Source organism: Siphateles boraxobius, unplaced genomic scaffold (genome assembly GCF_051911475.1).
Source record: "Siphateles boraxobius isolate OS27281-9 unplaced genomic scaffold, OSU_SipBor_1 130, whole genome shotgun sequence".
Classification (NCBI taxonomy): domain Eukaryota; kingdom Metazoa; phylum Chordata; class Actinopteri; order Cypriniformes; family Leuciscidae; genus Siphateles; species Siphateles boraxobius.
Window position 1 is genome coordinate 36,672,433 of NW_027508734.1, and position 15,774 is coordinate 36,688,206.

At 38.7% G+C, this 15,774-nt stretch overlaps 1 protein-coding gene across 10 annotated transcripts in view; it reads left to right on the forward strand.

Annotated features, from left to right (window-relative positions):
• znf536 (zinc finger protein 536) overlaps positions 1-15,774 on the forward strand; it is a 186,935-nt gene that overhangs the window by 53,327 nt on the left and 117,834 nt on the right. For all 10 annotated transcript variants that reach the window (XR_013203681.1, XR_013203682.1, XM_077229316.1 and 7 more), the window contains one exon: positions 7,291-7,404. The gene's annotated coding sequence lies outside the window, so the exon portion shown is untranslated. The remainder of the gene's footprint in view (positions 1-7,290; positions 7,405-15,774) is intronic.

Consider the following 15,774-nt stretch of genomic DNA (forward strand, 5'->3'; position numbering starts at 1 on the left):
AAGAAACTGATACAGGTTTAGAACAACTTGAGGGTGAGTAAATGATGAAGTTAATATACGATAAGAGGAATCCTGGATTCAACAAAAGCAATTGTTGTCCACACTTTATATAATTAATAACAAAAAGGGCAAAGATAAGATTGATACATTAGTGTAATAGGTTAGTCATTTTAAATATTTTGAACATGAGCATAGTTATGATGAATATGACATTAATATTGTAATAATCTTAATAGTTATTTTTCATAAAACGGAATGCAAACCAATCCATTGATATCTGTGATAAAATCCTCATATGATGTAGACGTCATCTGTAAGTATTAGATCCCAGCACAGACAGCAGATGCTTGGCCAGCACTTTCATATGCAGTCAGAGAAATTTTGAAACAAGACCGGACTCACACAGGGACCCTAGCGAGGGGTCAGTGAGTTTTTATCTGTGTCTCCTGAAACATTTACAGTTCCCCGACAGCTCTAGCGCTGGCCAGGCATGATTTGTAGTTCATGTGCAGATGTGTTGCTGAGAGACGTTTTAATGTGACGGGCGAGACGGTTCTCAGTCTGTCTCTGTGGGTTTATGGAGGAGCTCCGTGTCTTCGTCTCAATCTCTGAGACCTCCCCCCGTGCTCCCAGACTCCCTATCTCTTCGCTTAACAAGCCTGAGGTCATGAAGAAATAACACAGTGCCCCACTTAACCCAAGGTCAGGTCCCTGAGTTGATTCGCCGTATGCTGTCATAAGAGCCTGACAATAAAAGCAGGGATGGATTCGCTCTCTCTCATGTTAACCTGAATTGGTTTGCTTGCCTTTTTACTGCCAGTCTCCTGACAGCTATAGGCGGACAGGTAACAATCATCCTAAAGTTTAACAGTATATAGTGTAGGGGAAAGAATTACTGCTTGCGGAGTGAATGGGAGTAGCAGGGAATGTGTGTTGTGGCCGTGGTGACTGTGAGGAATGTCTTTAAAGTGAAATCATTTCCTTTTCTTAATCAAAATATGACAGACTTCTGAAGTCCCATCTGCACGCCACTGGACAGCCTGGAGCTGCCCTGAATGGGCAAGACGATGGAGCGATATCATGCTCTGAGGTTATGGGTAGGAGTTTTTACGGCTTCGCTCGTGGTAATTCCCACTTGCTGAGTCTCAATGCTAATCGGAAAGGGAAAAACATTAAGCGCAAAACCTTAAATATCACTAATAGCTTATGCTAGCTTTAGTCTCTCGGCCAGTACATGCAATACTCTCACGTTTCAGTGGGGAAGCTGAGCAGCCAGTTTGACGGACAGATTAAGGGAGGCCTGTGGACCTTTACCATATGTCGAAGTGTGGTTAGCTCACAGATTGTCGCGTCCATCTCAGCCTTCCCACCTCATCACCCTGGAGGCTTGAGCATGAGGTTTATTAAGTGTGAATGGTGTGGTCGGGGTGGCGCGTGCCTCAGGAGCTCTGTTGTCTCGTGTGCTCTGGGAAAGCACCTGTGTAACAATGCAAGTCTTAAAATGTTTGTGGTGGCACAGGGCAAATAATTGAGGAGAAGGCATTGTTAAAACACATCTGCTCTGCCATCTGATCTGGCTCAGTGTCATGTCTTCAAGGCCATATTTCACTTCTGCCTTTAACAATGTAGAGCCGACCAGGAGTATGTGTACCCCAGGGGGTACTTAATCAGCTTCCAGTTGGGTACTTGAAAAGTTTTTTATTTTTTAAAATTAATTTTAAATACAGTACATGCACATTTGGTACCAGTTACAACTGCTATATATATATATATATATATATATATATATATATATATATATATATACATATATATATATATATATATATATATATATATATATATATATATATATAGTTACAAATTGGGTATGATATTTTATACTTGTTTTCATTTGCTGTATTTAAATTTCATCATGAAAGGAAGGCTTTTTAGTACTTTCGTTAAACGTCTGAATTTCATCTATAAATAAAGTTGTGCTATTATTATGTCATTATTACATTATTACCTACAATAATAATAATAATGATATTTGTTATTATTATTATTGTTATTATTATTAAAGTTATATTAGTAGTATGTAGTTTTTTGTATGAAGGGGCTGTAGGGATACATGAGAAATTTTTTTTTTTACTTTATTAATGTCACTAACAAAGATTATTCACATTCAATTGCAGTAAATATACAGGACAGTCAAACATGTGCAGTTCTGCAACCACAATTAAAGAACAAAATAACAAAGCTAAGGCCCCAAGCTGAGAAATTAAACAACTCAGGCTGCTTGGACATAAACAGTTTAATCTTTGCTTCATTAATCAGGTGGTGAGTGTTCATTTGGCCTGAGCGAGGCCTTCAGGTTCACACTTGGTCCTGTGTAAACATGTTTTCTAGTCAGTCCTCCTCTAGAATGATCCACAGAGTCGTAATCAAAAACAATAACCATTGGAAAGCGTAAACGTTTCAGAGCATCGCTGAGAAGTATGAAATAATAATCTGTGTGTGGCCTGGCGAATGCTGAGAATGCAAACATTTCACAATAAAGTTGTTTAAATAGCGACCTTGGCATCGATGACTAAGAGATAGGACATGCTGCGTTAATTACACCCGCTCATAAAAATAAACCACCGGTTTAAAATATGACTCTCCATACTACGGGATTTAACCTATTAAACAGCAGTGAGGTGTGTTGCTCATATGTGAGGGAAGGGTGTATTGTTTAGAGTAAGAACACAACAAGCTCAGAAAGAGATGAAGAGAGAGAGAGAGAGAGAGAGAGAGAGAGAGAGAGAGAGAGAGAGAGAGAGAGAGAGAGAGAGAGAGAGAGAGAGAAAGAAAAAAGGCCAAATAGCTGTACAATCAACAAAGGAACAGAGTGTTTACTCTGAACTTAAAGACTTTTGAATTATTCCCCAATATTGTGTGGCATTAGGACGAGAAAACAGCTCGGCTAAGTGCACGTTTATTATTTTTAAACCGTGTGAAAAGTAATATGCTTTAAGGAGCCACCAGATGTATTGGTAGAGCTATAGAGGGCCCACACATAAAGTTTGAAGTGAGTTAAGTTTCATCAGGGGATGGCGAGAAATGGATTATTTTCCTTGAGCATGGACTTAAGTTTTAAAGTTCATTGCCGGGTGGCCCATTCCTATTATCCATGTTAACATAAGAATAGAGGATAGGAAGTACGCAGTGCTAGAAAGAGAGACAAAAAATGAGAGAGAAAGAGTGGGGGTTACTGGTTTAAATTGACTTTTGCATATAGCAGAAGTACTTGGACATCCACTTAGAATGTCACATGTTCACTTTCACAATTCCCACTTTTACTTATGAAGTCCAAGATTCTCAGGTAATGGCATGTCAGGGATGTCTGAGCAGTCTTGGCAGTCCTCAAGATTTGAGTCAAACCAGTTTTTTGTAGGCCACACGACAAGCACACGTTCCCAGCTTAGACGCCTGGCTAGAGAACAAGGAACCCGGTCACAGAAGCGGCGCGCTCCGGCTAATCACGTTACACTGTTTTTGCTTCACATTACACTTAGTTTACCCCCGAAACAGATTCAAGGGAACCATGACAACTCTTCAGTCTAAGAAGAGGCATGCCGTTATAAATAAATGTTTGTATACATTTTTGTGTGGATCTTGGAGTGTGCGCATGGTGAACGGACTGTGCTTACAGACATCTGGATGCGATGGAATAGAATGTGTTTAAACAAAATGAAGCCCCTCTCTCTCCACCTGGAAAGCCACCCAGAGCGCACGCTGCTCATCACTACATACTTGAGCAGTGATTTTAATAGGACTGTATTGACAGATATTTCAGTACAGCAATATGAAGGCTTTTGAAAATGTGTGATGACTTTCACAGCTCTTACTGAAAGAGTCAACATGGAATCCGCACTTTACACATCCTTACACAGAACTGAGCGGGAATGAACTTATACACTTTCCTGTTACAGTGTCTTCAATGTATTATTTTTAATAATAATAAAATTATATTGAAGACAAGTGAATAAGCTAGATAGTTTTATGCACTTCTCAAAATAATATTACATTAATCAATAATAATAATTAATAATAAAAATCATTCACTATTTTTTGTATAATTATTATTATTAGTCATAATTAAGTGAGTCATAAGTATTAGTCACAAGTGCTAAGCTATGTAGTTGTATGCACTATTTGAAATAAATATTACATAAATGAATAAAATTAATTAATAATAAAACATAAAAAAAAAAATATATATATATATATATATATATATATATAGAGAGAGAGAGAGAGAGAGAGAGAGAGAGAGAGAGGTTTTATTCACTATTATTATTATTATTATTATTATTATTTGTCATAATTACAGCACATCATGTTTTGATTTTGTATTAATTTTCCATTAATATTATTATTATTATTTAATACGTATTTATTGTAAGAAGTCCATAAAACTATGTAGCTTATGCACTTGTCTTTGATTTCTGTATTCAGATATTTAAAATTCTGGAGCTATTTAAAGTTATATAATGTTCTCGGTGGAAAGCTTAAAAAAGAAGAAAAAAAATAAAGATGTCAGCTAAATTTACGGCTAACAGTACTCTAATGAAGCATTTCTATTTGCGCACTTAATGGTATTTCTTTTGACTGCGTCAGCTGGACTTCACATGTAAATAATAAAGCATCTAAATGTAAAATACTCCTCTGTGATCTATGGCATATAAACATAACAGCATATAATCAGCATGTTTAATGAGCGACTGCTGATGAAGGATCAGACAAGGGAAGGGTGCGAGATGGTATGTGTATATAAGAGACACCTATGGATTGATCAGCCTCTTAATTCTATTTTAACAAATAGTCCGGGAGTCTTGGATGGCGGTGCAGGAACATGACTAGGATAATAAGCATCATGGAAGCTAATCAGATTTCTAAGAGGAATTGATTGTTGGTTTTGCAGAAAGAGCAGAAGGCTTGACAATACGCTGAAATTTAAGTGTTAATTTTTATGCTAATCTTCCAGCAATCTCCACGTGATGCAATTTGCTCCCCTGCTCCACAGATATGAAATTGTCCCGCTCACAGAGAAAATGTCAGCTTGCCAGACCCTGAAAGCTTGTAATTTATTAGGTATGTTTCTATTAGTATGTGTCACACTTGTTAGCCAGCATCTCTCTCTCTCTCTCTCTCTCTCTCTCTCTCTCTCTCGTGCACACTTGTGCACATGCAAACTCCCATACTCTTACTAGAGCGCTCCATGTGTTTGCCGCTCAGCCCGCGGCCTTAAAGAGCGTCTCAGCTCAGTGGCAGTAGCACCAGGGCATTAATGTATTATCATATATCGGGTGGTCCTTGCCCTGTGGACAAAAGGCTGTTTAATACAATTTAATGACATTCCCGAGCAGGAGGGAGAAAGGGGGAAAGAAAGGGCAAAGCCCAGATTAAATTAGCATTTGTGGTTCTTATAGTTCACCCATGCAAAACTTAGCAACAGAAGCGCTCTGACTCCACCCCTCCATCCCCCTTTTCTTTTTTCCCCCCGTTGTCTGTAGACGAAACAGAGCGACAGCAAAGAGTGAGAGTTCAAGTAAGAGTTGAGTTGGATAAACTCAACGTAACACGGGTTGCAGCTCATAACCTGTCAGCGACGCTCATGTTCCCTAAAGGCCACAGCTTGATTGATTTCCTGTGCGCCGCAGTGATGTCATCCATAAGAGACGCAAGGAGCTGACAGCCGATGCGTTTAGTCATCTATGTGGCCGTGCCGTTTACCGACACGGGTTTCTTTGTCTTCATCTGTCTCTGCCTCTCTTTACACATCTCTATCCCTCTTCTTTCCATCCTCTCTCTCTCTCTCTCTCTCTCTCTCTCTCTCTCTGTCGCTCAAGCACAAACCCTCCCCTCATTTCCTCCCTGTTTGTGTTGTGTAAGGAAGCCAGTGCCGGGCATCCAGTGTTACAGTCAGCGTACTCTGTGTAGAAGGTTTGGATGCAATTCACATATAGGTCAATTAAATGCGCCAACATCTGCTCTCTTCTATCCATTTGCATACAGTATTCATATGTTAATGATGTCCCTTGTTTTGTGTGTGTATGTTTGTGTGTGTGTTTTTCACTTCCTCCCCTCCTCCTTGTCTTTTTGTAAAAAAAAAAGAGAAAATTCAGAGATAGAAATTGTTTGGATTCAAACTGCTTCATGTGGCGACTCCAAACCGGATAGTGCCGTCCTATTTTTATTTCCTCTCCCCTTCTCTCTCTCTTGCTGAAAGCAGAAACTCCTTTACTCTGAGCGCGGGTCTTGTTCAGCTGCCATTGGCCCTGATTTGAACAAGAATCCTTCCACTGTAGCTGCAAAGAAAGTCCTTGCCTTTGGAAAGCAGCTTAACGCCTTATAAATCAGTGATGAGGCAGATGGACCAGCGATAATCTATTTAGAATGCCTCACAGCAAATATTGTCGTACAGATGATTAGAGATTGAGCTATTTTAACTCGGCCTTCTCCGCCCTCTCAGCAAATCTTCTGCTTCTCTGAATGATTTAAATTGGAGAGTTTCTCCTTTTCTCCCTGCTTTTCCTCCCTAAATATATCTGCATTTTCAAATCGCTCACTCGCTTTTGCACGGGGGGAACGAAGTGGTGAAGTGTACGTGTTTTACAGTGCCGTTTTCTTGGCAGGCTTCGTGGCGTGCCACGGAACAAAGAGAGCAGGGAAATGGGCCTGAGCCAACAGGCTAATGACAAAACGCATGCTTCTTAACCCAATATTAGTAGGGGGACGCGGCAGGAGCACGGCAGAACGTGAGGGCTGAAGCCGCACCGAAGGCCCCCCATTTTGCTTTGGTGGTCGATAGGTCCCGATTTAGCATGAGGCCACGGAAGACGGGCCGGACGATGGATGGATAGAGAGGGAGAAAGAGAGAGGGAGGGAGGGTGTAGTGCGAAAATGAAGTGGAGGTTGTCAGATGTGGCAGCTGCTTGGAATCCTGATAAATATAAGTCCTTATTGATCGGCTGAAAATGAAAGATCCCAGAGTGGTGTGCAGTATTTAGCTTCTTGTCTGCCGAGCGCAACAGCGGTGGCCTTGCCTTGCTGGGATAGATTTTCAGAAGCGCTCTGAGCCACGGCTTTGATTTCATCTTTAACCTTTTTCGACTGCTTTTCCTTGACCTCTGTGCTACTGCTGTGATTCAGTGAATTTGTTACATTTGGCCTGACATCCTCTCTCTCTCTCTCTCTCTCTCTCTCTCTCTCTCTCTCTCTCTCTCTCTCTCTCTCTCTCTCTCTCTCTCTTCTTGCTGACAGAGTAAGACTCATCGCTGCTGTCATCGCTTGTTGCCGTACAGACTCAGTGGCGGGGTGAGTCACGGTCTCTTCAACCTGACGGGCCCCGGACCAGTATGCTGTTAGAGTGATCAGGTAAGCAAAGTTCAGCTGATGCCCCACACCGCTCCTTCTTTCGGTAGTTGTAACCTGACAACACTCCTGGACCAGATACAGGACATACATTTCTGATCCCAGATCTGCACGCTTGAGCGGTCCTTAGATAAGACATGAAGCATGCTCACTTACACGTTGGTCTCAAATCATCAGTGTCAGGATGAGATTAACTGATCCCATAGTCTGATCCCTTACAGACAGTCCATTTGAAGTGGCACGGTTTGTGCTGAACGGTTGTAATCTTCTCCTGCGATGTGTCTTTAAGCCGAACACCTAAATGACATATAAAAGCCCAATTTAGAGCGATTGCTTCTCCAATTTGCTCCTATATCTGGTTCAAGCCTTTTCAGTGACATGCTTCATGTGTGGCCATCATTCATTTTCTTTTTTTTTTTAAAGATCGAAATACATATAAAGGAAATATACAGTAGGGTAGACCGGAGCTAGTTGTCTAAAGGATTGTATCTTAGTATCTAAAAGATTTTGCAACAAAAGTCTGATCACTTGTGTGTTAGCTGTGGTTATGTATGTGAGTTTCAAACATGCTCTCAAATGATAATTTTATTGAACTTTACTATCCAACTTTTCAAAATTCTAATATCATCATAGTAATATACACTGCTGTTCAGTATGTTTTTTTTTTTTACATAATATTAATACTTTTATTCATTAAGGGTGCATTATATTGATCAAAAGTGACAGTAAATGCATTTACAAACTATTTATATTTTAAATAAATAATATAATTAAAATAATAATAAAGTTTTAACATATTTTTCTATTCATCAAATCACAGTTTCCACAAAAATATTATGCAACACAACTATTTGTCAACTGTCAACAATGATAATAATAAGAAATGTTTCTCGAGCATCAAATCAGCATATTAGAATAATTAATGAAGTACTATATATACATATATAGAAAATAGTTATATTCAATTGTAATCATATTTTACAATATTACATTTTACTGTGTTTTAATAAAAATAAGAGACTACTTTTAAAAACATAAAACATCTTACATAATCATAAATCTTGGTATCTGTATGGTAGTGATTATTAAGGCCAGAGTCAGCTATATAATGACAGTCAGTTTTAATTGAAAGGTTGATGTGTTCTGAGAAAAATGTCAGGTCAGTGTAAGTTGTCATATGTTTTAAAAGTAAAAATCTCAGAAGCCCAAATTAATTGTTGTACATTTTTGTGTTACCCTGTAAATTTCTGAATGTTTCATGAATTTATTTTTCAAATCGTTTTACATTTGCTTAATTATTGGTAGATTCAATTATGATAACTAAAGAAATTGAATTTCAATAATAAACCCAGCCTAAGAAAAATATATACAAATATATACACAGGGGTGAAAAGTGCGTCATGCATTTTATTGCATGTTTGGATAATTAAGTGTGATCTTTAAATCAAAACCTAGAATGAAAAAAAGGCAGTAATGATTTCAATTTTTAATTTCTTTTAGAGGGAAATAAGGGGTAAAAGCAGCCCATGAATAAAAAGTCTCCTCCTCCTCCTCCTGAACAATGCTCCAGCACACTTTTAGATAGATTATAAATCCCCTATGAGAGAGCCTGCAACAGCTGTTGGCAGACATACTAGATATGAGAATAGCAGCATAGGATGAAGGAGCATTAAAAATTAATATGCTATTTAGCCTAGGTGTATTTTAGGTATTTGACATTTTCATGTCCGGGACAGACTAAATTTATTCATGGTACAGAAAAAAATAAAAATAGAAAAAAAAGATTGGGAAGGGGTGGTAAGAGCTGTAATCGGAGGCCTCAGATTTTTTTTCCCCTTTTCTTTTTTTATGGTCACCCTTTCATTCAGTAATGATAGGTGTTAAGACATCGTCTATGGAGGAGACTGGAGCCCATTATGGGCACGGTAATAATTAGCACATGCCACAAAGAGAACCGATTGCCTCTTAAGCCTCTGCTTAATGCATTTTTTGTTGCATTGTTTTGCTATTTTTATTTCTATTTATTTTGTTTTCTGGTGTTTTTTCCCTTCTCTTTGTGTTTTGTTGAATGGTTAAAGGAACTGTGTGTGTGTGTGTGTGTGTCTGTGTGTGTGTGTGTGTGTGTGTGTGTGTGTGTGTGTGTGTGTGTGTGTGTGTGTGTGTGTGTGTGTGTGTGTGTGTGTGTGTGTGTGTGTGTGTGTGTGTGTGTGTGTGTGTGTGTGTGTGTGTGTGTAGACGAGACAGTGAGAGTGGAAATCCCAGCTTCAGTAGTGATTAATTACTAATACTCCCTCAGAACATCTCTCTATCCCTGACTATCTAATCACACTGAAATCTAAGACATGTCCTGAGAGGAGAAGAGACGATAGGACTACATGGACCATCTCTCTCTCTTCATTGTAACTTTATCAATCTTACAATCTCTCTTCTTTTTCCTTAAAGGAACAGTTCACTCATAAATGAATCATTTACCCACCCTCATGTTTTTCAAAACTTGCTTCTGTAGGACACAAAGGTATTTATTTATAATATAATGTCCAAGCTGCTCTGTTCCATACTATGAAAGTTGATGTTGACCACAGCTGTCAAGCAAGATTTTCAGTGAATAATGAAAAACACTTTGTTCTTCTAACAAAGCTATCTTGTAAAGTGCAAAAATTGGGTTTTAGAAGTAAAAATCCCATTCATTTTCTACATAGGGGAATTGATTTTGAACAAAAAACGTATAAACCTTTGAATGTCAGACCTACTGTGAACTATGAGATTGTTATGAACCCACTTGCTATGATTACTTACTTGTAAAATATGTTTATCAGATGAATTCCTGGTGAAATTAACCCATAACCCGAGATTATCCCAGGCAGGAAAAATCCACCAATGAAGCACTGAGGATGACGTAATTGTAGATGTAATCTCCCTTCTCTATCAAACTTCTTTATTTATAATTATATATTTAAAAATATATGCATATTTTGCTATAAACAAACTATATTGTTTCTATACAAATACCTTTAAATGGATATTTTTTTAATTTGATATTTTCTTTTATTAAATTGGCATCTGCAATGCTGGAATGTTCTCCCATTTAAGTACACAGTCTTGTATCTTTGTATCTTGATTGATTTTCAAATAATTATTCCTTTAAATCAAATAACACTTGCTCTCTATAGCTCAGACATCTTTAAATAGAGTTCATAAGCCATAAAGACCACATTTATGATTATTTATTGTGCATTTTTGCTCCTTTTTGTAGAGTGACAGTTCCAGTCCCCATCTACTTTCATTGTATGGAATAGAGCAGCTCGGACATTCTGCTAAATTTCCCCTTTTACATTCCACTGAGAAAAGAAACTTACATGTAAATGATGCAGCATTTAATTTTCAGATGAACTATCACTACCTCTCTTTCGTTCTCCTTCACTTCCTTTATCTCTCTCTAACGTTCTTCCTCTCTTCTCTTGCTAATTTGCAATCAGTCCATATGTGTCTCGCCTGGATTTTTGTAACGTGCTCCACTCCCCCTCACTCCACCCTCTCTCATTCTCTCCCTCTCTCAGGTGTTATAGATATACATACACTGTTACTCCCTGAGGTAATATTTAGCAATAGCATGTTTAACACCACAACCCTCCAGTCACAGATCCTCACATCATGCTTAAAAAACAGAGACGGGTGACATGCTTCTGAATCTGCTACGTTTCTATCTCAGAAGAAAACGTGGCTTTTATTTAACAGTTATAGTTATTACAGGATCACACACACACACACACACAAAAAAAAATTCTCAAGGCAGGGATAATTTCCATAGATAGCTTTCACTACAAAGAAAGCTGGAAATCAAAGCGTTGCCATCATTTAAAGAAAGACAGACTTTTCGAATGACACTCTTCATTTTTTTATTTTTCGACTGGTGAAGTATTTGCATAGCTGAAGTTAGCAGTCTCTCTTGACAGGTTGGGGAGAACAAACACAACTGCTCTCTCTAGAGACTCTTTCCTCCACGTAAGGTGATGCAAGCTTACATATATTAACAGCGCGTTGTACAATTGTACTAACTATCACAATGAGCGTCTACCCAAAATCCTCAGTTTCGTCTGTTTCTGGTGTCACCGTTGTCAGAGTTGCACGAAAGTAGCCATGTTTGATGTTCCTGATGTTTGTAGCTATTCGCCGGCTGTGTTTGGACATGTGCGACAGAGTCCTCGGCCCCTTCGGGTCAGCATGCGCGCGTGTTTCCCCATGTGGCGGGAGGATTGGAGTGTCAGAGTGGATGTGCCTTTGAGGCTATAGCGCAGCAGATTAGCGTCTTTTCTTATCATTCAAATCGAGTCTCCGCTCCCTTTGAAAAACATATTGTACACATCTCCTCCCTCCCCCCATCACCCCTGACTACAATCTGTGGCCATGATGGCTGCCTCCAAGGAGCTTCCCTGATCTGGTTGTGGAAAGAGAGACAGGAAAACGACAGCGAGAGAGAGAGAGAGAGAGAGAGAGAGAGAGAGGGGGGGGGGGGGGGGGGCGGCGGAGGGAGGGGTCGTCCATCCCAAACCCTCTCCCACATCATCAGAGTGTGATTGCAGCTGGGTAATTGATATATGGCTGTGGCTGTCTCTTCTCTTCACCCTTGTTAAGGTCAACTTATCTACATTTCACCCCTTATTTCTCCACTCCCATTATATTCCCCCACAGATATTGACTGACTGGTGCGGCCTGTCCTCCTGAAAATATGAATTGAGGATGAAACAAGCGAGCGAGAGACAGCGGTGTAGAGGAAGGGGGAGCTGCCTCTATTCCGGTGCCTAACCCTTGCCTGTTATCAAAGTAACTTCCAGCTTATTAGTAACAAAAGGCCTTTTTCTCCTGCTCTCATCCCTCCCCCTCCTCCTTCCTCCTTTGTGCGGGCCGTGTTCGCTAGCGCTTCCTGAATTAAACTGCTGGCTTCCTGTTCTTTTATATGCATGGCCACATCTGGGGGAGCTTGCTCGCAGCCCCGCTGCTTAATAACAATCACCTTCCCTTTCAGTCGCCCCTGATTGTTTCTAATTCACTCTGACAGATAGTGGCTGACAAGCCGCCCGCGCCTCCTCCCTCCGTGACCCCGGCTCACTCACCATACTTATACCGCCTGTCATTTTTAATATTTGATTTCGCTTTTAAAGTTATGTGTTTTAGTCCAGTGATGAAATCAGTGTTTAACCGAAACACAAAATGGATCTCTCTCCCACTTTCTCTGGGCTTCTTTTTTGGCTCTTTTCCTGCTCTTTCTTCCTTCACTCTTTCTCTCTCTGTGGTTTTTCTGTTCATTGGAGACAATGGGATGAAGGTTGTTTAAATGCCATGCGGGGTGGCACGATGGTGCGTCGTGCTATGGCATTGTGGAGATTTCTTTTTTTTTGTTTTGTTCCTGATGGAGTCCATCTGGACGTCTGGTCCGGAGGACTCTATAAAAGCTGGTGGATTGGATGGAGTCATGGCCACATTTTCCATTTATTAATATGAAAGAAAGTGTGAAGCATAGCAAACATTTTATTCGACAATTACTCACCAGTGGCTTCAGGCTCATAGATTTGTGGAGGGTTCACTCAAGTCGTTCCCAGTTGATATCCATTAAAGACACGTAGACGTGCATTATTTATATGTATTTATTTTTTTGACAGCATGGGGCCCCTTCTAGATTGTTGACAGAATGGATGGATGCGTTGACAGCTAGATGGATTGCATTTTGCGAGAAATCCATTTAGTTATTCGATCAAAATACAACCCAACTTTGAAAATATATATATTTTTAGTCAGTTCAGTGATGTCATGTTAAGAGCCTTCCAACTGCAGTTCGAGTTCTGTATGTTCAACGCTCATGTTCTGTTTGACTGTTGATATGTGTAAATATGGAAGTATATAGATAACAATATTTTTTCCTTATTATATATTATTAACGATATGATCGTTAATAATATATAATAATGAAAAAAATATTGTTATATTTATTGTAATAATTTAATTAAATGTAATTATTATAATAATATAATTAAAAAAGAAAAAAATATATAATAATAATACACTTGCTTATTGTTATTGCTTATGTGTTATTATTATTATTATCATGATCTATTTTTTATTATCTTTTTGAATTATTTGAATGTTCCTCTCAATCATATAATTTTTCTGAATAATTAATAATCCTATTAATCACATTTATTATTAATATTATTATGAATAACAGTAGTTGAATGCTTATACATTAGCAACATTTGTTGTATTATTGGAGGACAGTTGAAGTTTGTTATTCAGTTTTTGTTTATAAGAATATGTAATGTCAGACTGAGACTCTTTGGTTTTGATTTTGACAAGAAAAGGGCATTGAGTGCTAATATAATTATCAAAGCCACAGAGAAAGTGTGTAAGGAGGAGGATAGAAACCTCCGAGAAACATCTTCCTGCTTCTTGACAGCTATCTTTCTACCTAGCAATTTACCTTAAACTACAGTACTTAACAGTTTCAGAGCAATTTAAATCAAACACTTCCAGCCTCAAATACTCGATTCATTATTTTTACAAAGCACCATGTATAGTTCTTTAATCAGTCAATCACGGAGTCTGTGCCATCATAATGCACCCCTCACGCTTCCTGTTGTTCAAACACTATCACAGTTGAAATCAATAGAATTGTATTTTTAACTCACTTCAATCAAAACACCCACACTGTTTGTGTACTCTGCTCTCACTATCAATAGTCTTAAGACCAAAAACTAAACTATTGCGTTGATGTTCAACCTACCGAACACACAGGCGTCGCTTCATTCCGGGAAGCGACAGTGCCTTGGGCGTGCCCAAGTCCAGTTATTCTTCTACTTTTTTTTCCTTCTTCTTTTTTTTTTTTTTGAATGACAGAAACATAACTAATTGCAGAACCACTGCATGTTTTCACTAAAGGCACAATTTAATTACATTTGAACCGAGAATGAGTATTTTGGGAATGTGATATATTCGTTCAAACAAATGGAGCGAGAGAAATGCAATATTTGTTTTGCTTTGATTATCAGATTGGCAGGGAGGTTTTGTTGTTGTTGTTGTTTTTTCTCCCAGAAATCTTTCTAAAGTCAAAACTTTTGGGATCCTGTTCTACCTTCACGAGCATGACTTCAGGTTCAGCCACATCAAGCCCATCCTAAAGTGATAATACCACTGTTTAAATCGTAATAATCATTGTCCGGAGGGTCTGTGACTGTTGCGTGCATACATTAACCAGCTTGTAGCCTTATCGGTCCTGTAGTGGCACTGCTGATAAATACTTTATTAATAACTTTCTAAATAATGTAATGTGTATTGTTGTCTCCGAGGTTGTATTAATAAACATGAAGGAATTTATTTGTCTTTAACAAAGCATGATTAATGCACATTAGCGTGTGGATTCCTAATTCTTGCAGTCTTCTCTTCCCTGCTCAATAAAAAAAAAAAAAAAAAAAAAAAACAGAAGAAAAAACACACCCATCAGCATTAAATATTTATGGCATAATATTAATGGTTTTGTAAAGAAAATAACAAGTTATTAATCCTCTGATTAACAACTGATTAACCTTTTTATTAAACACGTGATCCGTGCTTCGTGGATTCAGGATGTGTCGCTCGAGTGTGCTGCGGAATAATTATTTTTGTGTCTTTTTTAATTGCAAAAATTGCACGGATGAATTGTTTTTCTGCCCTTTTTTTCTTTTCAAACATGCACAGATAGAGATGGATACGGCATCGTCGACACAATATTTTGTCGACGTAAAGCGACCCTAGCACATCCTACAAAAAAATAAAAAATAGCAGGACATATCTACGGACAATGAGGTTTAATTCTCGCATCCGTTTATTCCTGTGTTATTGGCATGTGTGGGAAAATAGGGAGAATGCACGCACTGCTAAAGGACAAGCGCCCCTCTTTCTCTCTATCTGTCTCTGCTCATCTCACTGCCATTGTGTGTATTTTTAGGTCTTGTCTGAGTCAGTTCAAGCACAATTATGCTTATGTTTCACACACGCCAAGTGTGACTTCATCTTACGGAGAGGAAACGGGTGAAAAAAAGAAGGCCGCCCGGGCAGTTTTGCAAATAAAATAAAACTGTATTATTTATAGCATTTCACATTGTCAAAATTTCCTGCTGCTTTCCAGCTTCCTGATACACAGACAGACAGACAGAGAAAGTGCATGTAAAGTTAAGAAGGATGGCCTTGAGGTCCCTCCTCCCCTGACCGTCAAATCTCCTTGGGAACGCAACACCCTCCTCAGGTGATTAATACAAACATGGGGCCTGGGCAGTTTTACAAACATCAAAAAAAATTAATTCGTAATGCGTTTTATGCCCTGACCCCTGCCATCTATTGTGCCGC